Source organism: Littorina saxatilis, linkage group LG16 (assembly GCF_037325665.1).
Source record: "Littorina saxatilis isolate snail1 linkage group LG16, US_GU_Lsax_2.0, whole genome shotgun sequence".
Lineage (NCBI taxonomy): Eukaryota > Metazoa > Mollusca > Gastropoda > Littorinimorpha > Littorinidae > Littorina > Littorina saxatilis.
The window spans coordinates 2977702-3003053 of NC_090260.1; the positions used below are offsets into that span (position 1 = coordinate 2977702).

The following is a 25352-nucleotide window of genomic DNA, read 5'->3' on the forward strand; positions in this document are numbered from 1 at the left end:
TGATTGCCTTTGTTTTTATAGTCGTGTGTTTAGTCACGTGTTTACATGGTTGTTGGTTCTGTGATTGTCTGTGTTGTTATGGTCGTGTGTTTAGTCACGTGTTTACATGGTTGTTGGTTGTGTGATTGCCTGTGTTGTTATGGTCGTGTGTTTAGTCACGTGTTTACATGGTTGTTGGTTGTGTGATTGTCTGTGTTGTTATGGTCGTGTGTTTAGTCACGTGTTTACATGGTTGTTGGTTCTGTGATTGCCTGTGTTGTTATGGTCGTGTGTTTAGTCACGTGTTTACATGGTTGTTGGTTCTGTGATTGCCTGTGTTGTTATGGTCGTGTGTTTAGTCACGTGTTTACATGGTTGTTGGTTCTGTGATTGTCTGTGTTGTTATGGTCGTGTGTTTAGTCACGTGTTTACATGGTTGTTGGTTGTGTGATTGCCTGTGTTGTTATGGTCGTGTGTTTAGTCACGTGTTTACATGGTTGTTGGTTCTGTGATTGCCTGTGTTGTTATGGTCGTGTGTTTAGTCACGTGTTTACATGGTTGTTGGTTGTGTGATTGCCTGTGTGGTTATGGTCGTGTGTTTAGTCACGTGTTTACATGGTTGTTGGTTCTGTGATTGCCTGTGTTGTTATGGTCGTGTGTTTAGTCACGTGTTTACATGGTTGTTGGTTCTGTGATTGCCTGTGTTGTTATGGTCGTGTGTTTAGTCACGTGTTTACATGGTTGTTGGTTCTGTGATTGCCTGTGTTGTTATGGTCGTGTGTTTAGTCACGTGTTTACATGGTTGTTGGTTCTGTGATTGCCTGTGTTGTTATGGTCGTGTGTTTAGTCACGTGTTTACATGGTTGTTGGTTCTGTGATTGCCTGTGTTGTTATGGTCGTGTGTTTAGTCACGTGTTTACATGGTTGTTGGTTCTGTGATTGCCTGTGTTGTTATGGTCGTGTGTTTAGTCACGTGTTTACATGGTTGTTGGTTCTGTGATTGCCTGTGTTGTTATGGTCGTGTGTTTAGTCACGTGTTTACATGGTTGTTGGTTCTGTGATTGCCTGTGTTGTTATGGTCGTGTGTTTAGTCACGTGTTTACATGGTTGTTGGTTGTGTGATTGCCTGTGTGGTTATGGTCGTGTGTTTAGTCACGTGTTTACATGGTTGTTGGTTCTGTGATTGCCTGTGTTGTTATGGTCGTGTGTTTAGTCACGTGTTTACATGGTTGTTGGTTCTGTGATTGCCTGTGTTGTTATGGTCGTGTGTTTAGTCACGTGTTTACATGGTTGTTGGTTGTGTGATTGCCTGTGTGGTTATGGTCGTGTGTTTAGTCACGTGTTTACATGGTTGTTGGTTCTGTGATTGCCTGTGTTGTTATGGTCGTGTGTTTAGTCACGTGTTTACATGGTTGTTGGTTCTGTGATTGCCTGTGTTGTTATGGTCGTGTGTTTAGTCACGTGTTTACATGGTTGTTGGTTCTGTGATTGCCTGTGTTGTTATGGTCGTGTGTTTAGTCACGTGTTTACATGGTTGTTGGTTGTGTGATTGCCTGTGTTGTTATGGTCGTGTGTTTAGTCACGTGTTTACATGGTTGTTGGTTCTGTGATTGCCTTTGTTTTTATAGTCGTGTGTTTAGTCACGTGTTTGTCGGTAGCCATCCTGACAAAATCTGCAGACATTCACTCACAACAGATCTACGTACAACACAGATCACAAACAAATTATTTAAAATGCAGTGACGCACACCGCTCGGCGTTACATAAACAAGCTTTAGCTTCAGCAATGTCTGAGAAAATCATCAACAGTATGTTTTGGCACACTAAGCACCAGCCAGTCACACGGATACGATATACTGCTGATTAAGATTTGCTTAGTACTCAGGCTTGTAAAACTTTAAGTAAAGGTCACCAATCGCATAGTGCTTTTAGTGATGCGCTATAGAAATCTCCTTAATAAATAAATAATTATCACGTACCGTGACGTCCTGAGCCTGCTGTAGAGGACACACGTCTTTGACCTTGGTTTTGGTGTCGTCCTCGTAGATCACCAGCCTGGACTGACCTTCCAGCACACAATATCTCCTCTTCTGCCTCTGGTGGTGGGTAGAACAAAATATTCTGTATTGAAAACACAGAGACACGGACAGACATAGACACACACACACACACACGCACAAACACACACACACAACACACACACACATGTATACACACACAAACACACACACGCACACGCACACACACACACACACACACACACACACACACACACACACACACACACACACGCTGAGAGGTTGGGTGTGCCTAGTCATTCCTTGCACCCTCACGTCGACATCATTGGCTTTTCGGTACTGTAAAAGAGTGTATTGTATGAATGATTAACAAGTCGCGTAAGGCGAAAATACAACATTTAGTCAAGCTCAGTCGAACTCACATAATGAAACTGAACGCATTGGATTTTTTCCGCAAGACCGTACACTCGTAGCATCGTCTGTCCACCGCTCGTGGCAAAGGCAGTGAAATTAACAATCCAGAAAAGCGCGGGAGTCGTTGCGCTGAGGAGGATAGCACGCTTTTCTATATATCTCTATTCTTTTTAACTCTCTGAACGTGTTTTTAATCCAAACATATCATATCTATATGTTTTTGGAATCAGGAATGGACAAGGAATAAGATGAAATTGTTTTTAAATCGATTTAAGAAATTTAATTTTAATCATAATTTTTATATTTGTAATTTTCAGAGCTTGTTTTTAATACAAATATAACACATTCATATGTTTTTGGAATTAGAAAATGATGAATAATACGATCAACGTAATTTTGGATCGCTTTATAAAAACACATTTTTAATTACAATTTTCAGATTTGTAATAACCAAAGTCATTATTCATTAATTAATTTTTCAGCCACCAAGCTAAAATGCAATACCAAAGTCCGGCCTTTGTCGAAGACTGCTTGGCCAAAATGTCAATCAGTTTGATTGAAAAATTAGGGTGTGACAGTGCCGCCTCAACTTTTACAAAATACCGGATATGACGTCATCAAAGACATTTATCAAAAAATAAATAAAAAAAATGTCTGGGGATATTATACCCAGGAACTCTCATGAAAAATGTCGTGAAGATCGGTCCAGTAGTTTACTCTGAATCGCTCTACACACACACACATACACACACACACATACACCACGACCCTCGTCTCGATTCCCCCTCTATGTTAAAGGCACAGTGCAGCTCACAGCCTTCGTTTTGCGTTTTTGTTGCAGCTGAGTGCATTTACAGTTCAAAAATCCTCCTATGGTAGTAAAACAAACCCAAAACTACCCAACGACGACATCTGTGAAGCTCGACAGTTTCTTGTTCACGCGAGTGCATACATTAACCTAGTTATTACGTGGTGTTTGGTCGGAGTTCGATTCAACTGAGTGATTCCGGCCTCCATTTTGTTTTACACAAACTCATGATGATGTCTGACATAGTTTGCCAGTGACGTGTCTTTTTGTGCATGATGTGGTGATCTACCTGATCTAAATTTAGATCCTAAAAATAGGTCAAGACCAGCCGGGTCCGTGTACGAAATTAATTCGTAAACAAATCGCAGTTCTTGAAACTTGGTAGTTCTTCTAACGGATAGCTGCCTGAGGCATGACTAAAAGCCCCAGGGGCTCCGTGCACCTGGATTTGACAAGTTCAGTACCTTTAAAACATTTAGTAAAAACTTGACTAAATGATTAAAAAGCGTAATTCCTCAGAAAAAAGTCACCTGATATTATTTTGTGATTCAAGAATGCACTCTGTCTTGCATTGGTTTTAGAAAAAAAATAAACAGAAAGAGTTCCGGCCAGAGTGTCATTTCTTTGAGAGGGTCACCTAAAATCAGTCCTGATTGGTCAGATTAGTCACATGATTTACTTAAATGGTTATAAAGACACATGGACACATGAAGACATTATCTTAACATCAATGTGAGTTGATATCTACATTCGAAGACCTGTCAAGTCAAAAGCAACTCAACCAAATGTATACCTTTGATCGAGTTGTCAAACAAATCAGTGTTTCATACTGTTACAAGCTTTCGAAGCCATTAATGCAATATTCATGTGTCAATTACTAACACTTTGCAAGTCCAAGCTTTTATGATCGTAAAAAAGCCGTATTAAATCCAGGTATCGTGTAAAAATAATGACGTCACCAAATTAAGCTATTAAAAAACTGCCATGCTTGTTAATAAGCTAATAATATTGACGTGAATTTTCTTTTAAAAAGTCAAACATGTAAGGGCAGTTTCTGTCTGAAGGGTTTCTTTTATGAACGGGATTTCAAAATAAAAAATAAAATGCAATACCATAGTGTGGAGCATGTTAAAGATTGTATGACAAAAATGTCAATGTAATTGATTACAATAAGTGGCCTTGCATTCATTCATTCATTCAATGCAATTATTCATTCATTTATATATTTGTTTCGTTTTGTTTTGTTTAATTCGCTCTGATGTTGAAACTAAACGAAGAGCCTGGTGCTCAGCTCAAACTTGGGATAAGCCGTTTGCTGACAGCTAGTACATCCTGACTGTAATTGTGTACGGTATGACCGTTAAAACAGTAACACATGGTGTTGTACATTTGTCTAAGTCAAAGATGTGTCATATCATATCACTATAAGCAGAAGTGACCTTCCAGGACCGAAATCACATGAAGTTTGAGATGGAAAGCGCTGTAAATACATCTCAGATAAACGAAGACTCAAACGCCTGAACAAGCAAGACGTTTAAACAATACTAACCTGTACTCGCCCCTTCCAATATGTTTTGCGGACAACCAGCCATCCTTCCTTTCTTGACGCTTGCTGCATTGTTCCAGAGCCCTGCAAAATAGAATCATACAGTGGAACCCGCTTAAAGTAAAGTCCAGGGGAAATTATGTTTGCTTTCTTATATCCGAGTTTTGTTTCTTATCCGGAGACTCCGAATATAAGAAATAATTTTCTCTTTGTCCGAGGAAAAACAAATTTCATCATAATTTTGTTAGTACATTGCATTGAATGTTTATGTTTGTAATTTTATGTTGTTGTGATAAGCACGTGCGTACGAATTAAAATGTGTATTTTAATGTGTTATTCTCAATTTGTTGTAGGATTTGGAACATAGCGCATGATGGCCGCCATTAATAGTCTCGGCTTTCCCATGTGTGTGGGGCGTCAAACCTCCTGTTACCCAGTGTTAGAAAACACGTGAAAAAACATCTTTTGGACAAGAATTAAGAAAAGTGTCGTCGCGGTCGCGTCAAATGTAGTATTACGTCATGTGGACGGGCGCAGTGGCCTAGTGGATAAGACATCGGCCTCCTAATCGGAAGGTCGTGAGTTCAAATCCCGGCCGCGACCGCCTGGTGGGTTAAGGGTGGAGATTTTTCCGATCTCCCAGGCCAACTTATGTGCAGACCTGCTAGTGCCTTATCCCCCTTCGTGTGTACACGCAAGCACAAGACCAAGTACGCACGGAAAATATCCTATAATCAATATCAGGGTTGGGTGGTTTATAGAAACACGAAAATACCCAGTTTGCTTCATCCGAAAGCGGCGTATGGCTGCCTGAATGGCGGGGTAAAAACGGTCATGCACGTACAAACCCACTCGAGCGAAAACATGAGTGAACGTGGGAGTTTCACCCCATGAAAAGGGAAGAAGAAGCAGAAGAAGAAGAAGAAGAAGAAGAACAAGAAGAACAAGAAGAAGAACAAGAAGAAGAAGAAGAACAAGAAGAAGATTACGTCTTGTATTTTAAACAAAGGGACGTAATTGCTTCACGTTTTTTTCCCCAAGGCACGAAAACATTACTCCCTCCACGAAATTGTTACTCCCCATTTGTTTTACTTCCAGTAAAAATCTCATGTGCGAAAATGGGATACGGGTGAAGGGATAATGCCAATATGTGATCTCGCACAAACGAATGTCGCACTACCCTCCTTCCACCCCTTCCACCACCAAGACTAACAGGGGAGAAGTGACTAAAAATGTCGTACACCTGGCATGGGAAGTTACATTGTTCGTGTTAGGGTGAAGTAATTTATTCGTTACTTATTCGTCAGGGGAGTAACATTTTTGTACGAAATGTTTACTCGGAACTCACCTGTTGTGGGGAGTAATTTTCTCGTGTAATAGAGGAGTACTTTTTTTCGAAAAAGGAGTAACATTGTTGTACTCTGGAGTAAACATCTTGTGGGAGTAATTTTCTCATGTTACACCGGTCCAAACTAAACGAGCATACAGGTTTTTATCCCCGAGTACGCTAGTACTTGGGCTCAACAGACTTTAACTGTGTGTCTGTCTGTGTGTGTGTGTCTGTCTCAACTTAACAGCTTATTGCTGGGAAACTACTGGGCGCAGTTCGTTCAAAAGTTGATACACTAACTTGATAATAGGTCCGATTGATCGTATTAAAACTTCATAATGTTACCTGGGACCTAAATGCGAAATAAACCACAAAAACGACTTGGCGGTGGGACGAATTCACACGGAGCAACAGCCAGCCATTGAGCTGATAGAACAGCCGAACGCGTCACACAGTGACGAGAAATATATCGTCATAAAAAGCATGCGTATCGCAGGGATGTTGCTACAAATTCATACCTATAGGACAAATGTCCCGAGTTCTTCAGCATCAATAGAACATTTGACCGCTTACAGAAAGTGTAATAGGACATTATGTGAGACGATTTAGAACAGCCAGCCAGCTTGTGGTTTGACACCAGGCTTTGCGCGTTGTGTGTTTGAATAATTTGATTTTTTGTGTACTCCATTTTCTACCAAGCGTTGGTTGCTCGGTCGCGACTGCGGTGGTTTAAAGGTCGCAATTTTGTGTTTTGATTCTTTTCATATTAACTTGTATTTTTTCTTATGGTTTCCTTTGTTTACATATGTTTCAGTTTTTGACTCACATGCGAAGCAAAAGTGAGTCTATGTACTCACCCGAGTCGTCCGTCCGTCCGTCCGTCCGGCCGTCCGGCCGGCCGGCCGTCCGGAAAACTTTAACGTTGGATATTTCTTGGACACTATTCAGTCTATCAGTACCAAATTTGGCAAGATGGTGTATGATGACAAGGCCCCAAAAAACATACATAGCATCTTGACCTTGCTTCAAGGTCAAGGTCGCAGGGGCCATAAATGTTGTCTAAAAAACAGCTATTTTTCACATTTTTCACATTTTCTCTGAAGTTTTTGAGATTGAATACCTCACCTATATATGATATATAGGGCAAAGTAAGCCCCATCTTTTGATACCAGTTTGGTTTACCTTGCTTCAAGGTCAAGGTCACAGGAGCTCTTCAAAGTTGGATTGTATACATATTTTGAAGTGACCTTGACCCTGAACTATGGAAGATAACTGTTTGAAACTTAAAAATTATGTGGGGCACACGTTATGCTTTCATCATGAGACACATTTGGTCACATATGATCAAGGTCAAGGTCACTTTGACCCTTATGAAATGTGACCAAAATAAGGTAGTGAACCACTAAAAGTGACCATATCTCATGGTAGAAAGAGCCAATAAGCACCATTGTACTTCCTATGTCTTGAATTAACAGCTTTGTGTTGCATGACCTTGGATGACCTTGGGTCAAGGTCACATGTATTTTGGTAGGAAAAATGTGTAAAGCAGTTCTTAGTGTATGATGTCATTGCTAGGTTTAGTTATTTGACCTTGACCCTGAAGGTCAAGGTCATGTAAAGGTCAAGGTCAAGCATGTGAGTCGTATGGGCTTTGCCCTTCTTGTTTACCTTCACTTTACATTAAAGAATTTGGTAAAACTACCTGGGGCGAGATAAATGCAAGAATCCGCGAGCCAGGACAGTAAAAGAACTTCGTGGGCCACCAGTTCACCAGTTATGAAGAGGGTCGGCAGTATATTTTTCACTGTGATCAAATAAAAGAGAAAGGCCGGTCACCACGCACATCCTCGGCTCGCATGCAATGTATTTATATAGCAAAGGGAATGCCTGTAATTCACACAGAGCAATCACTTGGTCTTAAACGTGCACAAGACAAAAACGTTCATACTGGGGGAGTGAGCCAGTCTGAAGAGTACTCGGGTCCAGCGCGAGCGGTTTTTATGTAAATGCAAACGGTTGAATTCGATGTTGAATAGGGCTGCTGTCTTGAATTTCGTAGATTTAAGCTTACCCCTACGCAAACAGTAACACCCATAATGTCAAATTGTTTCTGGCACAGGACATAATCAGACAAGAGTAGTAAGTGTGGTCCACCAAGCAAAAGTAGGTCAGTATTACTATCGAACAGTGACCTACCTGACGACCAGACACACAGACAGTGACCCACCTGGCAACCAGACACACAGACAGTGACCTACCTGACGACCAGACACACAGACAGTGACCTACCTGACGACCAGACACACAGACAGTGACCTACCTGACGACCAGACACACAAACAGTAACCTACCTGACGACCAGATACACAGACAGTGACCTACCTGACGACCAGACACACAGACAGTGACATACCTGACGACCACACACACAGACAGTGACCTACCTGACGACCTGGCACACAGACAGTGACCTACCTGACGATCAGACACACAGACAGTGCCCTACCTGACGACCAGACACACAAACAGTAACCTACCTGACGACCAGACACACAGACAGTGACCTACCTGACGACCAGACACACAGACAGTGACCTACCTGACGACCAGACACACAGACAGTGACCTACCTGACGACCAGACACACAGACAGTGACCTACCTGACGACCAGACACACAGACAGTGACCTACCTGACGACCAGACACACAGACAGTGACCTACCTGACGACCAGACACACAGACAGTGACCTACCTGACGACCACACACACAGACAGTGACCTACCTGACGACCACACACACAGACAGTGACCTACCTGACGACCACACACACAGACAGTGACCTACCTGACGACCACACACAGAGACAGTAACCTACCTGACGTGGTGTCTTGGGTCTTGCCCCGCCTCCTTTCTGCTGGCTCGCCATTGTGCTCGCCTTGTCTCACCTGAAACATAAACACCGTAGTTTGATAATTAAAAATACATTGCTTCTCAGATTATCTTAACCGGTGGGCGTCCACTCCGAAATGACCTGAACCTGAAGACAGGCACAGTGCGCGCTGCACGCACATTTTGAAAGAGTCGACGCTAGACAATTAACCTTCACCGCAAAGTAGACATCATCTCCAGATCGCGGCACGTCCGCTGGTCAATCGACCAGAGATAGATAGAGAGAGAGAGATACAGAGAGAGAGAGAGATACACAGAGAGAGGGAGAGAGAGGGGACGAGAGATACAGAGAGAGAGAGAGAGAGAGAGAGAGAGAGAGAGAGAGAGAGAGAGAGAGAGAGAGATAGGGCGAGAGGTACAGAGAGAGAGAGAGAGAGATACAGAGAGAGAGAGAGAGAGGGCGAGAGGTACAGAGAGAGAGAGAGAGAGAGAGAGAGAGTGAGGGGCAAGAGATACAGAGAGAGAGAGAGGGGGGCAATATATACAGAGAGAGAGAGGGGGTTTGAGACAGCGACAGAGAGAGAGGGAGAGAGGGAGGGGGAGAGGGAGGGAGAGAGAGGGCGAGAGATACAGAGAGAGAGACAGAGAGGGGTGAGATATACAGAGAGAGAGAGAGAGAGAGAGAGGGGCGATATATACAGAGAGAGAGAGGGGGGGAGGTTGAGACAGCGACAGAGAGGGAGGGGGAGAGTGAGGGAGGGGGAGAGAGGGGGGGGGGAGACACAAAAAACGAAAGACAGATAGATAGACAGACAACAATACAGAGAGTGAGAGAGAGAGAGACAAGACAAGACAAAATCAGTATTATCGAGGGTAATAGATAAGCAAGAATATATGCTTTTTTTGCAAGCAGCCCTTGCCTTTAGATAGGGTCAACTAGAACAGAAAACAATATAATAAAAGAACTATCCCAGCAAACTTAACACATTATAACTACATACAGATACACATTTGAAAATAAATTGTCGTACTGCATTTTAAGTACAATTGTCAATGATAAAAAGTGTACATTTTTAACATAACCTAATTTAGATCTGCATTGTATATATTACATTTTGTTTAACATGCACATACCATTTAAATGAATTGAATAACCTTTCAGCACATGTTTAGTTGCATTATGTGTGACATATACTTTTTTTGAAGACGTATGTGTTTGTTTTATGTTCAAGAAAAATTGGCAGTGAGTTCCATAGGACCGCACCCGAATAAAGAAGGCTTGATTTGAAAAGGTCAATACGTGGAGTCGGTGTTATGATTTTTAGTCTGTTCTATACCGAGCAACAAAAGAAACACGAATTATTTTTCGATAATTTGATTTTTTAAAACGCAGTTAATCTGAGAGTGACAATTTTCGGGATATAGATGCACTATGCAGTCATGTGTAAGAAAGCTGTTGTGTGAATATTTTCCCATTGCTGCTGTCTCAACGCACGGGATAAGTAGTTTCCACGTGAAACACATGATGCGCGCTTACAGCACGTGCAAGCGGAGTAGGGGAAACCTCATGTGTGAGATGTGTTCACTGATGCATTAGTAATAAAAAGAGACCATGGCACGCTTACTGCCAGTCTAACTTTTGACAGAGTCAAGATGCCAAGATTGACACTCGGCTGGTGATGACCCAGAAGCGGTAGCAGTCGCTTTCAATGTGCATCTGTCAACAGTATATCGCCTTCAGCAACGTTTTGTCAACACTGGAAGCACTGCTGATACACAACGAAGTGGAAGACCTCGCGTTACCTCACAGAGACAAGATCGCCAGATCCTGCGTCATCATTTGAGAAACCGATTCCAAACAGCCAATGAAACAGCCAGGAACACCGTCGGTAACTACCAGAGACCTATCAGTGGCCAGACAATACGCCGACGACTTGCTGAGCGAGACCTCCAAAACTGCCGTCCCGCTAGAGGACCAGTCCTCACTCAGAGACATCGCATGGCGCGCCAGCAGTGGGCCCAGGATCACATCAACTGGAACTGGAGACAATGGCGAAACATTCTGTTCACCGATGAGAGCCGTTTCTGCATTAGTCATGTTGGTGGGCGTGTCAGAGTGTGGCCAAGAAGAGGTGAACGCTATGCTGGTGACTGCGTCATGGAACACAATGCCCAGGGTGGACCAAACGTCATGGTCTGGGGTGGAATCGGCCTCAACCAATCCCTGGGACCTGTGTTTTTCAACAATCTTGGTCCTGGTCGGGGAAATGGTCAGCACAGCGTTATATTGACCAGATCCTACAGCCTCATGTTGTGCCCTTTTTCCAGGCGCGCAGAAACTGTGTTCTGCAGCAAGACAACGCTCGCCCTCACACAGCCAGGGTCACCCAGGCCTTCCTGCAGCACAATAACATCGACATCATGGCCTGGCCCGCCCTCAGCCCAGATTTGAATCCTATTGAACATTTCTGGGACCAACTTCAAAGAAAGGTCAACCAGTTACACCCAGGACCAAGAACTGCCGCAGAACTGCGTCAGGCTCTTATCAATGCCTGGTGCAACATCCCGAGAGACGCCATCAACCGACTTATTCACTCCATGAGGCGCCGCTGCCAGGCCGTCATCAACGTCCATGGGGGTCACACACCGTACTGACCATCTGCAGAGGCTCCCTTTGCCCGTGGCAGCAAAAGACTATGCCATAGCCAAGCACAGTGTGCGAGGAACACACCACCGTGATTTTGATTCGTTTCGATGTTACGTTAATGAGAAATGACATTTTAAAATTGTGATTAAACGTTTTTTCTGGAGAAAATTCGCGTTTCTTTTGTTGCTCGGTATAGTTCAAAATAAAGTTATCACGTAATGTCTCCGGTGTATACACTGACATCACTTTATGCATTATAACACCTTTATTATACATTAATCTTTTGTTAAATGGTAATACTTGCACATTTTTATAATCAGATTCTGAAGGAATAAGCTTCACTGCTCTTCTGTGAGGACTAGCTAAAGGTTTCAAAACATTAGCACTTGCACAATCCCATACAGTGGATGCATAATCAATATTTGACAATATGTGATTGTAAAAAAAGATCTTTCGCGAGTGAAGATTCAAGAAGTGTTTAATGGTTGATAACTGATACCATTTTTTTGGAAGCAATCTTACAGATGTAATCAATGTGTTCATTTCATTACAAATTAGTATCAATCTTTACACCAAGGACTTTATGGTGGGACACTTCTTCCAATACTTGATTTTTAATATAAATTGGCGGAATGTTCGATAATATATTTTGTCGCTTCTGTCTTGTGGTCATGAGCATACATTTTGTTTGGGTATGGTTAAGAGACATATGGTTTGACTCTGACCAATTCAGTGATGCATGAATGCTTTTTTGGAGAGTTTTTGATAAATAATCTAAGGAATGGTGACTGGAATGTATGGTAGTGTCATCTGCAAACAACTCGCAGTTATTACGTACGCAAAGTGGTAAATCGTTGACATAAATGGAGAACACCAATGGGCCTAAAACAGATCCCTGTGGGACCCCACATTTCAAAGTACTTTCATTTGAATATGATGCATAAGTAAATGTAATATGTTTTCTGTTTAAAAGAAATGATTTAAGAATATTAATAGGGGTGCAGTGCATGCCATATATTGACAATTTCCTGATGAGAAGAGAAGTAGAGGTTACATGCCGAGTCACGCTGAAGCTCGCATTTTTCATGATCCGCTAACTTCGACCATTATTTGTAATAATCACTGAGACGAGGTGTGTAACCTCTTTATTCCTCCTTTCTTCAGTTATTCAAAGAAAAGAGGAGTTTTTGTGCAAAAGTTTGATCGAATCCTATTCACTCAACCAGTCAACCCGCGCGGGCGATCGATTAATGCGCGGTTGTATAGTTCCGTGCAAATCATTCCATTATGTTAACACTGTCAGTTTCCCTGTTTTGGACTAAAATCAAGTACACAGATATGTTGTTATTCTGCTGTGGCGGTAAAGGCAAATATCGTGTGTTCTGTTCATATTTTGGTATCGCTTAGGATATGTTTTTTCGTAGAATGGGATTAGCAGACGAACTTTTGCACCCGTGTTCCAACGTTAAAAACAAGTTAAGTTTTCTGGGGCAAAATAGTGTATGAAACCACTTTATGTTCTTTAAATTGATGAGATGTGTGCATTTGGCTGCGTGTGATCTGTTTATAAAATGAAATATTGTTGAAAACTGACCGTCGGATTGCAGTTTTTGTTAACATTAAGACATCGGCCTCCTAATCGGAAGGTCGTGAGTTCAAATCCCGGCAGCGGCCGCCTGGTCAGGTGGGTTAAGGGTGGAGATTTTTCCGATCTCCCAGGTCAACTTATGTGCAGACCTGCTCATGCCTTATCCCCCTTCTTGTGTACACGCAAGCACAAGACTAAGTGCGCACGGAAAAGATCCTGTAATCCATGTCAGAGTTTGGTGGGTTATAGAAACACGAAAATACCTAGCATGCTTGTCAGTGAAATGTTATGTCTGCATAGCAGTGGTCCTGTACCGGACTCCTGTGCACACTGGTTATGTCATACGCACACACATTTACTCACTTCTACACACTGAGGCACACACTGTCATACACCGACACACTGGAAAATGACGTCACGCAACCGTACGGCCACAAACACTTTGGAAAACAAAATAAAAATTCGAAGATTTCGCTATTGACTCAAAAACAGAATGCCAGAACAATGGAATAACACAATCCCGGGTAATGAAAAAGAATTACAAGATACGGTACTCACTGAAGTCACAGTATAAAAAATGAACACGTCTACACGGCAAAGTCAAAAATCAAAATAAGCAGAATAACTAGAAACCAATAAAAACCAACACTTCCCTGTTCAACATGAATATTCCACAGCAACACTTCCTTATTTTGTTCAGCCACTTTCTACCTAAAGTATCAATAATGCACGCTTCACCATTCAGCCACTGATTCACCTCAAAGCATAAACACATCCATTCGCCATGCTTCCCTATCGCTCTCTGACACCTGCCGAAAAAAAACCCAGCAGACTCATTAAATCGTGGGGGCGACAGCTACCTACATTCCAATAAAACACTATCGCTAACCCAGGGCCGGACTACCGGGGGGGGGGGGGGGGGGGGGTTATGGGGGTTGCGCAACCCCCCCCCCCTCCCCTGGCCTAAACATGTACTTCACTTATTTAAAACATTTTTTTATTATTGTTTATTGTATGCCGTTTCATGCAAGGAGCGACCATTTTCATATCTCAGAATATGACCTACCCATCAACTTCAGGGGGCTTTGCCCCCTGACCCCCACAAGGGGCTCTGCCCCTTGACCCCGCCAGGGGGAACATCCCCCCCAGACCACCACTGGCAACCCACCCCCCTCCTCTTCGCCTAGTCCGGCCCTGTTAGACCGAAACAATCAACGTAAATGTACCTATGCAAATGTAGAAATGAGTACTTCCAGGAGACCAAAACAACAGGTAAACAGAACAGTCACAGAAAACGTCTAACTACTCAAACCTACTACAACTTTCCGATCAACTTTTCATCTAAATACCAAAACATAACACAACCATTATCGATCTCCAAGAAAAGAAAACATACATTTCTCTGTTCATTTACGGGTCACATAAACATCATACAAATTCCTTGACAATGCTTCCCCCGAAAGCGGCGTGTGGCTGCCTGAATGTCGGAGTAAACACGGCCATACACGTGAACATCTACTCGTGCAAACAACTTGAGTGAACGTGGGAGTTTCAGCCCATGAACAAAGAAGAAGAACGATTAAAAACTCGTGAAAATTATGACACTAGCGCGGTGGGAATTCTGTCATATCTAGAACAATCGTGCACTTGGTGAAGAGTTTTTGAAATTTGGCATGGAGTTAGGTATGGTCATAAGGTTTTCAAAAACCATCGCAAACAAATTCAACCTTACGTTTTGTTGCCTGTTTGCGCAAAATTCAATATGGCCGCCGACGGAAGCAGTAAATGTCATATAGCAGCTCCCATTATTACTAGAACCTTGTCAAATGTCTGCTATGCCATGTTTTCTAGTGCAAGGAATCCAAATATGAGATCTCTGGTGTTTTACCGCTATTTTCAAAGTCAAAGGTCCTTTTTCAAGGTCATTTCAGTTAACAAAGACGATAACTTCGGAATTTATTAACTCCAAAAGATGAAATTGGGTTGTACACCCCTGCGTGAGCTCTGTGAGCTCACGGTTCAAGTTCTTGAACTCACGACTAACTATTTAGTTAAACACGAATTATGGTGCTCAGAATTTTCGATGTTATAGATATGGTCGACTGGTCGTAAGTTCTGGACTTAGTCACTGGCACTGTTTGCGCAGCCTCCTTCACACTTGCACAGTGGACCACAGCGAAGACCAGCGCGATGACACTTGCAGTTTCCTTTGCAAGCAACCAAGCAGCCACAGTGGCGGAACAGTGAGCACCCTGTGCTGGCGTCAGGCAGACTTGTCCAGTATGGCACCCATGCCTTGGTTCTCTCATTCCATTCCCATCCCCATTCACTTGGGTTTGGGATGTTGGAGGTTTTGGACAGAGACTGTTTCCAGATGAAAGCTGCGATGAGCAATGCTCGCTTTGTGTGCTGGAACAACGCATGCTGGGTTGGTGGGATGGATTCCAGAGGTTTGAGACCAACAGTAAACATCAGCTTTCTTGCTTCGTTGACAGACGTTGATCTACAGTTTTTGCTGTACATCAGCACAGTGAAACGCTCCAGACGCTGCATGTGCAGTGAGTCGAGTGTGAGGCTGGTTGGGTCCTGGGTGATGGCGATGAAGGTGTCAGTGACCTCGGGAAAAGTGGCCCATGCATTCCATGCTGTCTTTTTGCCAATTCAGAACATGGCCGATGTTACATCACATCCTGTGTAGGAATGAAAGAAGGGAAGTGCCTGGCAGCGTTGAGGTCCCAGCTGTTGAGCAATGTAATGTACTGGAATGTCTCTGAATGTCTTTCCTGACCCAAATCCAATCCACAGCTCTGACAGTTTCAGCTGATCAAAGTGATGGATGGCAAGAACCACCACATCTGTGTCCACTGTCCTAAGGTAGGCCTACGGTGTGTCCATGCTCAGCAGCATGGCAGAGGTGAAGCATCATCCGTGTGTCAGCTTCTTCTTGGTGGCAAGGAGATAAGGCTGATATATCTGGTGGTCTGTTAGTGAGCACAAGGTCAACCTTCGTAGTCAGGAGATGATATCTTGCATCAGTGGAATGTCGCACTAGCTGCTCACTGAGGAACTGGAACAGCTCATCCTGGTTGTCAGACTCCCTGAGGAACTTCTGCCAGTCAGCTCCCTTTGGAATAGGTATCTTTGCTGAGACTCTAGTTCGCCTTCCTTCACTTTCATCCCGCTTGGCACGAGTCTGTGATTTGAGACTTGCATCCTGATATGTGTCCCAAACAGCATCCACTCTTGTGGTGTTGTTGGTCATCTAGCTCTTTAAGAAGGGTAGCAAATGCATACGTGTGTATTCTTCAAACACAGTGGCACGCTGGGGCAAGACAATATGGATGATGGCTGGCATATCCAGTACGATCACAGAGGCTTCTTTTGCTGCAGGAGAGCGTCCAAGATCAGGCATTCCAGGCAGGCAGCCAAGAAGAGCAGACTTTGTACCTGACATCAGTTTTTCACGATCACACAAGGAAGGAAATTCACGCTGAATCTCATGTCTGAAAAAGTCGTCCATATATATCAACATCAGATCGTCCTAGCAAGGACAGAAACAACGTGGTGATGAGCGCCGCATTTGCCCTTGCTGATCCCAACTTGTTAGCACCCTTCTTCAGGTCCACAGGTGGCCGGTTGCTGAAAGTGTACAAATTGGCCCTTGGGATAACATCAGACAATGGTTTGGAGCAAGTTTCAAGTCTGTCCCTCACAAACTCTGTAAACATGGCCTTGCCGATGTTTGGAGCTTCCCTCAAGCAGTTGACAATTACTGGGTCCATGACTTCACCGGTGTCCAGTGTGACGAACTGGGAGCCTGTCCCCTTGAATGGGTTGACCACTGTTCCCTCTTTCACAGCAGTGCTTTGAGATGTTTCAGGAACTTGTTTTGTTCAGCAACAGAAGACTCTGGGTGCTCTAAATTGACTTCTCTGTTTGAAGCTGAACGACTTTCGTTTTCAAATTCCTCAATGACTCTCATGACCTCTGGTTTTGAGAGTTCAATAAACTCTTTTTCCTCTGGCTGACCATAGAGTCCTTTTGCTCCACTGTCCTCCTTCAGGAATTTGATGTTGTGCTCCTGGCTCTGGTCAAGCGCCATGAGGGAGAACTTCTTGTCACTGCGCTGCACAAAGAACTTCCCTTCCTCAAAGGCTTCATGGACACTTGGATGGGTCTCTGGCAGACAAGCCATGTCCTTCACGAAGACATGCATCCAGCGGGCATAGTTTGTGTGCATGCCCAAAAACAAAAAAACATGGGCTATGAAGGGGGCCATTTTGAAAGACATATGTACCTTTTCAGCTTAAATGGTGAGACTGAGATATTCAAGGAGGTCAGAAATAGACTCCCAGTGGTCGAAAACATGGGTATAGAGACTAATTGTTTCTTTTTAAGTTGAGTAGGTTCAGAGTTACAGTGGTCGCGGGTTAATATGACCGCAGTTAATATGACCAGCCGCGTATTATGACCAATTTTAACCGGTCCGGAATTGTCCTTCGTTGTTATGTATTAGAAAAAGCCGCTTAATATGACCACAACGCCGCTTAATATGGCCACATTGTTTCGAGAAAATGGCAACAAGTTCACATCTTTTTCAGTTTGAAATCACTCGGGGGAAAAAAATACATACGATTTTTTGAAAAAGGCAAAAAGGCGTGCGATGTTTTCTTTCTTTTTCGTGAATGAAACTAAAGTGATCATTAGAAACTGAGGTCTGGACTTCAAAGTCGCGGCTACAACATGGAGAAGTTTGGAGCCTTTGACAATGAAGTGAAGGATCTCCTCTGGTCTAGCACCAACACACAAACCAATATCCGTGATTTTTTCAAGGCCCCTAAGTGAACATTTGGACGTGTATATGCCGTTTCTTCCATTTACTTTTCATTCCATTTCAATTTCTTTTCAACGGACGTCATCTATAATGGCTACAATGTACAGTACACATATTTAATTTTGTGTTTGTTGCCAACAAGTTACATTTTCTTACAATTATTAATTACAAAAAAATGTTTCGTTTTGCGATTTTTTTTAAGTCGTTTTCTCTAACATCGGTTAATATGACCAGCCGCTTATTATGACCATTTTATCCCGGTCCCAAAGTGGTCATATTAACCGTCGACTAAGTATGTATTACACTCTGAAATGAAATGACCTTGAAAATGACATATATATGCATGACCTTTGACGTTAAAATGACGTCCAAACGTCAAATCCATCTTGGATATGGGTTGCTTGCATAACACATGTGAAAAGTTGTATTTCTTAATGCTGTCGTGGTAACAATGGGTGTAGTTTAGCAGTCCTTTTTCCGGGTGGCGGCCATATTGAATTTTGCGCAAACAGACCAATCGAGGTCGAGCTCAATTTGTTTGCGATGGTTTTTGAAAACCTTGTGTCCATACCTACCACCATGCCAAATTTCAAAGACTCTTCACAAAGTGCACGATCATTCTGAATTCCTTCTCAGCTGCAACAAGACCGACATGTAAAAACCGAGCACATTTTTAGAGCAAACATAACATATCTTTTCTAGATTGAGGATGTGGTGAGGAATACAATCCAATCCTGTTTCAGTCTTTGAGTAAAACATCGATTATATGACACATTTAATGAACAAATGGATTGCTATTTTGTTAAGCTTCCGACCAAAATAATTATCGAAGCGAATCATGCAAATAAGACGTAACAGTCAAATGCAATTTGTGCCTGACGATGGGACATCGGAATTTGATCAAGTTTCTGCGTTTAGAATCAATGTCAGAAACATAAATTTGTGTTGATAATTATATATCTGCGAGTAATGTATCTTGTCCCAATAACTTAAATAGTTCTGCCTTTATATGTTTCGGGCTCGGTACGTCTCAGGTGGCCCTCGTTTATAATATATGCGAGCCCGCAAGTTAGTACTGCTTAGAAGCGTTACACCCTCAGAGGAAGAAATACGAAATGAAACATTATTCCACTCAAAGCAAGATTCGCATTCAATAAAGGCTCATGATGCAAACAATTATTTCAGAAAACGCACCTACCATACTTTGCTCTAATTTGTCCTCAAATATTCACAGATACCCCACAAAGATACCCCACAAAGATACGTAATCCTCTTCCTCATTGGCCTTTTCTGGAAGCATGCTATGGAGTTCAATACCAAATACTTTATGGAGAATACATGTTGTAACAGGTTTTAGCGACATATATGTTATCTTTGCTCTTACAGAAATAATCGATGTTTTTTGCTTTAAAAACTGTTTGGGGTCGATTATTGCTCCCAATGGCTTTTTTTGTTGACATGTTGCTGCTTGTGTTTAGTTTTCTAAAAATTAATGTGTTCATCCTGTAAGATAACCGGTACGGTTGGCCTAGTGGTAAGGCGTTCGCCCCGTGATCGGGAGGTCGTGGGTTCGAACCCCGGCCGGGTCATACCTAAGACTTTAAAATTGGCAATCTAGTGGCTGTTCCACCTGGCGTCTGGCATTATGGGGTTAGTGCTAGGACTGGTTGGTCCGGTGTCAGAATAATGTGACTGGGTGAGACATGAAGCCTGTACTGCGACTTCTGTATTGTGCGTGGCGCACGTTATATGTCAAAGCAGCACCGCCCTGATATGGCCCTTCGTGGTCGGCTGGGCGTTAAGCAAACAAACAAACAAATCCTGTAAGATGTCCCAAAACAACTCATGTGCAAAAGTCATTTTTGAGATACCTTTTTAATGTAATGATTTATTCATTTGCCGTGTATTGTTAGTGTAATCCCTATATAGTCCCTGTGCCAAAGAAAAAGACTGTGATAACCATGAATGACCTGAGACCTGTGGCACTTACTTCTGTTTGTATGAAAGTCTTTGAGAGAGTTGTTTTGTTCAAACTGAGTGATTGTGTGAAAGATTTTATTGATCCATGTCAGTTTGCATACAGGAAAAACAGGAGTGTTGATGATGCTGTGTTGAATGTTTTAAACAAGATCTACTCTCATTTAGAAAAGCCTGGCTCTTATATTCGCTTGATGTTCTTTGATTTTTCCAGCGCTTTTAATACTATACAGCCTCATTTAATGGCGGAGAAGCTTTTTAGCATGAATGTCCCAGCAGCCACCATCCTCTGGGTTATGGACTACCTGACAAACAGGCCACAGTATGTTAGGGTGGGGGGACAATCAGTTTCAGACACAATCTGCACAAACACAGGGGCACCACAAGGCACAGTACTCTCACCTTTTCTTTTTTCTCTCTACACAGCAGATTTCAGAAGTTCTAGTGACTCCTGCCCCATAACCAAGTTTGCTGACGACACTGGACTGACCGGACTGCTGACTGTTGACGACGACTCTGACTACAGGCAGGAGGTAGATAGGTTTGTGGGGTGGGGTGAAAACAACTATTTAGAGCTTAATGTGGGGAAGACAAAGGAAATGATAATGGACAACAGGAGGGGGGAACATGTACACAGGGAGATAGTGATCAAGGGGGAGGTCGTAGAGAAGGTAGAGCAGTATAAGTATTTGGGGGTGATTATAGACAATAAGTTGACATGGAAGCCAAACTCTGATGCCCTTGTGAAGAAACTCCACTCTCGCCTGTACTTTTTGAGAAAACTCAGGTCTTTTAACATCAGACAAGAAATCCTTCAGATGTTTTACACTTCAACGTGCAATAGTGTGTTGTACTTTGGCTCCGTGTGTTGGGGTGGCAACATCAACAAGCAAGACAGGGATAGATTAGATAAATTCATCAGGAAAGCAAGTGGGGTGGTTGGGAGGAAGCAGGACAATTTCACATCAACACATGAACGACGACTGACTGACAAGGTACAGAAGATTTTGGCTGACGACTCGCACCCACTCAGACCGGAATTTGACAGTAGACGGACAGACAGGAGCAACAGATTCAGACAACCAACCGCAAGATCCACACGCTACAGAAATTCGTTCATTCCATCTGCAATTCACATCTTCAATTCTCAGGTGGGGCGGTAGATGCTGGTGTTGTCGCTCTGATGCACGGGGTCAGTGTTCTGTATTGTTTCAGTATTGTTGATTTTGTTTTGCATTCTACTCTCTTAGACAATATGTGATAACCGGCAAGGTGCTGACTTTCTTTTGTGCATTGTTGATGGTGAATGCATGTTAATTTATTGTTAATATACTTTCTTATGTGATAACCAATGTGCTATATTTTCTCAGGACAAAGAACAAATGTTTATTTTGAATGTTTTATGTATGTTATTATTACGGACACAAACGCTCAGCAATGTAATTTCTCTTTTAGAGATTAATAAAGTTATTGTATTGTATTGTATTGTATTGTAACTAAAAACAAACAAAAAACGAACAATTATATTCTTAAACAAACTGGTTAGAATACAAGATTTAGGAGAATGCAATGCAAGGAACATCTTTATCTATCGGTCGATGCTTAGATCTAGAAAAGCACCCACTTATTCCAGTATTATAGAGAAAAAAATCCAATTGAAAAAGTTTCAGATCTAGACAAGGCAGCACTAGCAGCAATTTTAGCTAGCAAAATCGAACTTGCCCTGCAGTCATGCAAGGTCGAACCACTTTCCCTGCCTAGTGGGGGTTTGGCGGGTAGAGGGCCGGTGCTGGCACACTCGGAGTGAAACGACATGTCACCTACTTCGATAGCTTCTCCGGATTTACGTGTACAAACAGCGTCCGGGTTTACCGCTTCGATTCTAAACCCTAGTTTCTCATGTTGGTAACAAACTGGCTATTTGTTTATCAGATGTGTCGTTGTTCCACATTAAATGATGCTAGAATGCAAGGTCGCAATCATTTGGTTATCAAACCAGGTTGTGTTCTTTTTTTTCATCACCTTTTTCCGCGCAAACAGTTTTGCGCCATTTCTTTTGCGCAGACTGGGCGGGACAGGAAGCGGAAGCGCATCCCTATTTCTGATTGGACAATGATGCCGACGCCCACTTGACCCCCACTACAATGTCAAGGTCGGAAAGTCGTGAATAGACGGTCAGAGTTGACCTTTCCGTGCTGATACAGGGTGACCCCCCAAAAAAGAGTACCCAAACAAAACGTCATAAACGTCATAAATTGAACAAAAATAAAGCAATCTTCATAAAATTGATTTACACACACAAGTAGCTTCTGCATGATTTGCACAGAAAATGCTCCAAATTTTAGCGTTCTAGCTTGTCTTTCAGGAAAGTTATGCTCATATGCGGCGAGTTCAAGTTTGCCTGGGTACTCTTTTTTTTGGGTCACCCTGTACCATGCAGAATCAGGGTTTATTGGGACCTTCACCTTTTTACACACTGAATTTACTGTAGCTTACTACAGTCTACACACTGAATTTACTGTAGCTTACTACAGTCTACACACTGAATTTACTGTAGCTTACTACAGTCTACACACTGAATTTACTGTAGCTTACTACAGTCTACACACTGAATTTACTGTAGCTTACTACAGTCCACACTGAATTTACTGTAGCTTACTACAGTCTACACACTGAATTTACTGTAGCTTACTGCAGTCTACACACGCACTTATAGCGGTCAAGGTTTTCACAGCTGAAGGCCGTGTTTCTCAGTAGTTTAAGAAGTGGCAACGTCAAACCATAAACCTGGTCGTGCTTATGTGTCATTTAAATAAGAAGCGGCAACGTCATACCAACATCCTGGTCGTGCTTATGTGTCACTTATATGAAAAGCGGCAACGTCATACCAACATCCTGGTCGTGTTTATTTGTCATTTATATAAGAAGCGGCAACGTCATACCAACATCCTGGTCGTGCTTATGTGTCACTTATATGAAAAGCGGCAACGTCATACCAACATCCTGGTCGTGTTTATTTGTCATTTATATAAGAAGCGGCAACGGCATACCAACATCCTGGTCGTGCTTATGTGTCACTTATCATTTATATAAGAAGCGGCAACGTCATACCAACATCCTGGTCGTGTTTATTTGTCACTTATATGAAAAGCGGCAACGTCATACCAACATCCTGGTCGTGTTTATTTGTCACTTATATGAAAAGCGGCAACGTCATACCAACATCCTGGTCGTGCTTATTTGTCATTTATATAAGAAGCGGCAACGTCATACCAACATCCTGGTCGTGCTTATTTGTCATTTATATAAGAAGCGGCAACGTCATACCAACATCCTGGTCGTGCTTATGTGTCACTTATCATTTATATAAGAAGCGGCAACGTCATACCAACATCCTGGTCGTGTTTATTTGTCACTTATATGAAAAGCGGCAACGTCATACCAACATCCTGGTCGTGCTTATTTGTCATTTATATAAGAAGCGGCAACGTCATACCAACATCCTGGTCGTGCTTATGTGTCACTTATATGAAAAGCGGCAACGTCATACCAACATCCTGGTCGTGCTTATGTGTCACATATGAAAAGCGGCAACGTCATACCAACATCCTGGTCGTGTTTATTTGTCATTTATATAAGAAGCGGCAACGTCATACCAACATCCTGGTCGTGCTTATGTGTCACTTATATGAAAAGCGGCAACGTCATACCAACATCCTGGTCGTGCTTATTTGTCACTTATATGAAAAGCGGCAACGTCATACCAACATCCTGGTCGTGTTTATGTGTCACTTATAAAAGAAGCGGCAACGTCATACCAACATCCTGGTCGTGTTTATGTGTCACTTATAAAAGAAGCGGCAACGTCATACCAACATCCTGGTCGTTTTTATGTGTCACTTATAAAAGAAGCGGCAACGTCATACCAACATTCTGGTCGTGCTTATTTGTCACTTATATGAAAAGCGGCAACGTCATACCAACATCCTGGTCGTGCTCATTTGTCACTTATATAAGCAGACGGGCATAGTCTTACACACAGAGAATGTTTCATTACATACGTTACAGTCAAGATAGAACACTACATTCTTACACACAGATAATGTTTCACTACAGACGTTACAGTCAAGATAGACACTACATTCTTACACACAGAGAATGTTTCACTACAGACGTTACAGTCAAGATAGAACACTACATTCTTACACACAGAGAATGTTTCACTACAGACGTTTCAGTCAAGATAGACACTACATTCTTACACACAGAGAATGTTTCACTACAGACGTTACAGTCAAGATAGAACAGTACAATCTTGCACACAGAGAATGTTTCACTACAGACGTTACAGTCAAGATAGAACAGTGCATTCTTACACCCAGAGAATGTTTCACTACAGACGTTACAGTCAAGATAGAACAGTACATTCTTACACCCAGAGAATGTTTCACTACAGACGTTACAGTCAAGATAGAACAGTGCATTCTTACACACAGAGAATGTGTCACTACAGACGTTACAGTCAAGATAGAACACTACATTCTTACACACAGAGAATGTTTCACTACAGACGTTACAGTCAAGATAGAACAGTGCATTCTTACACACAGAGAATGTTTCACTACAGACGTTACAGTCAAGATAGAACACTACATTCTTACACACAGAGAATGTTTCACTACAGACGTTACAGTCAAGATAGAACACTACATTCTTACACACAGAGAATGTTTCACTACAGACGTTACAGTCAAGATAGAACAGTACATTCTTACACACAGAGAATGTTTCACTACAGACGTTACAGTCAAGATAGAACACTACATTCTTACACACAGAGAATGTTTCACTACAGACGTTACAGTCAAGATAGAACAGTGCATTCTTACACACAGAGAATGTTTCACTACAGACGTTACAGTCAAGATAGAACAGTGCATTCTTACACACAGAGAATGTTTCACTACAGACGTTACAGTCAAGATAGAACACTACATTCTTACACACAGTCTTTGTTACCTTCACAGACAGCAATTCATAGAGTGATGTTTTCCTGGTAACCGCTGTTCACAGCTAGGTATAGAGATGTTTGCATCAGTCAGTGTTCACAGCTAGGTATAGAGATGTTTGCATCAGTCAGTGTTCACAGCTAGGTATAGAGATGTATGCATAAGTCTGTTTTCAGAAAACATTTTACCGCAGTCAGAGTTCACAGTCAAGAACAGACATGTAACATATCACACCACTCCGTGGTCTCTGAGTGTGGGGCCTTGGGGCTGGGCGGGCAAGTCAACAGCCATACAGTAAGATGACGAAGAC

At 42.4% G+C, this 25352-nt stretch overlaps 1 protein-coding gene across 1 annotated transcript in view; it reads right to left on the reverse strand.

The window, feature by feature from the left end:
• The window catches only part of LOC138950206 (uncharacterized), a 596636-nt gene that overhangs the window by 571083 nt on the left and 201 nt on the right, over positions 1–25352 (reverse strand). The window contains exon 1 of the mRNA XM_070321954.1: positions 25053–25352. This exon is cut by the window's right edge and continues 201 nt beyond it. The gene's annotated coding sequence lies outside the window, so the exon portion shown is untranslated. The remainder of the gene's footprint in view (positions 1–25052) is intronic.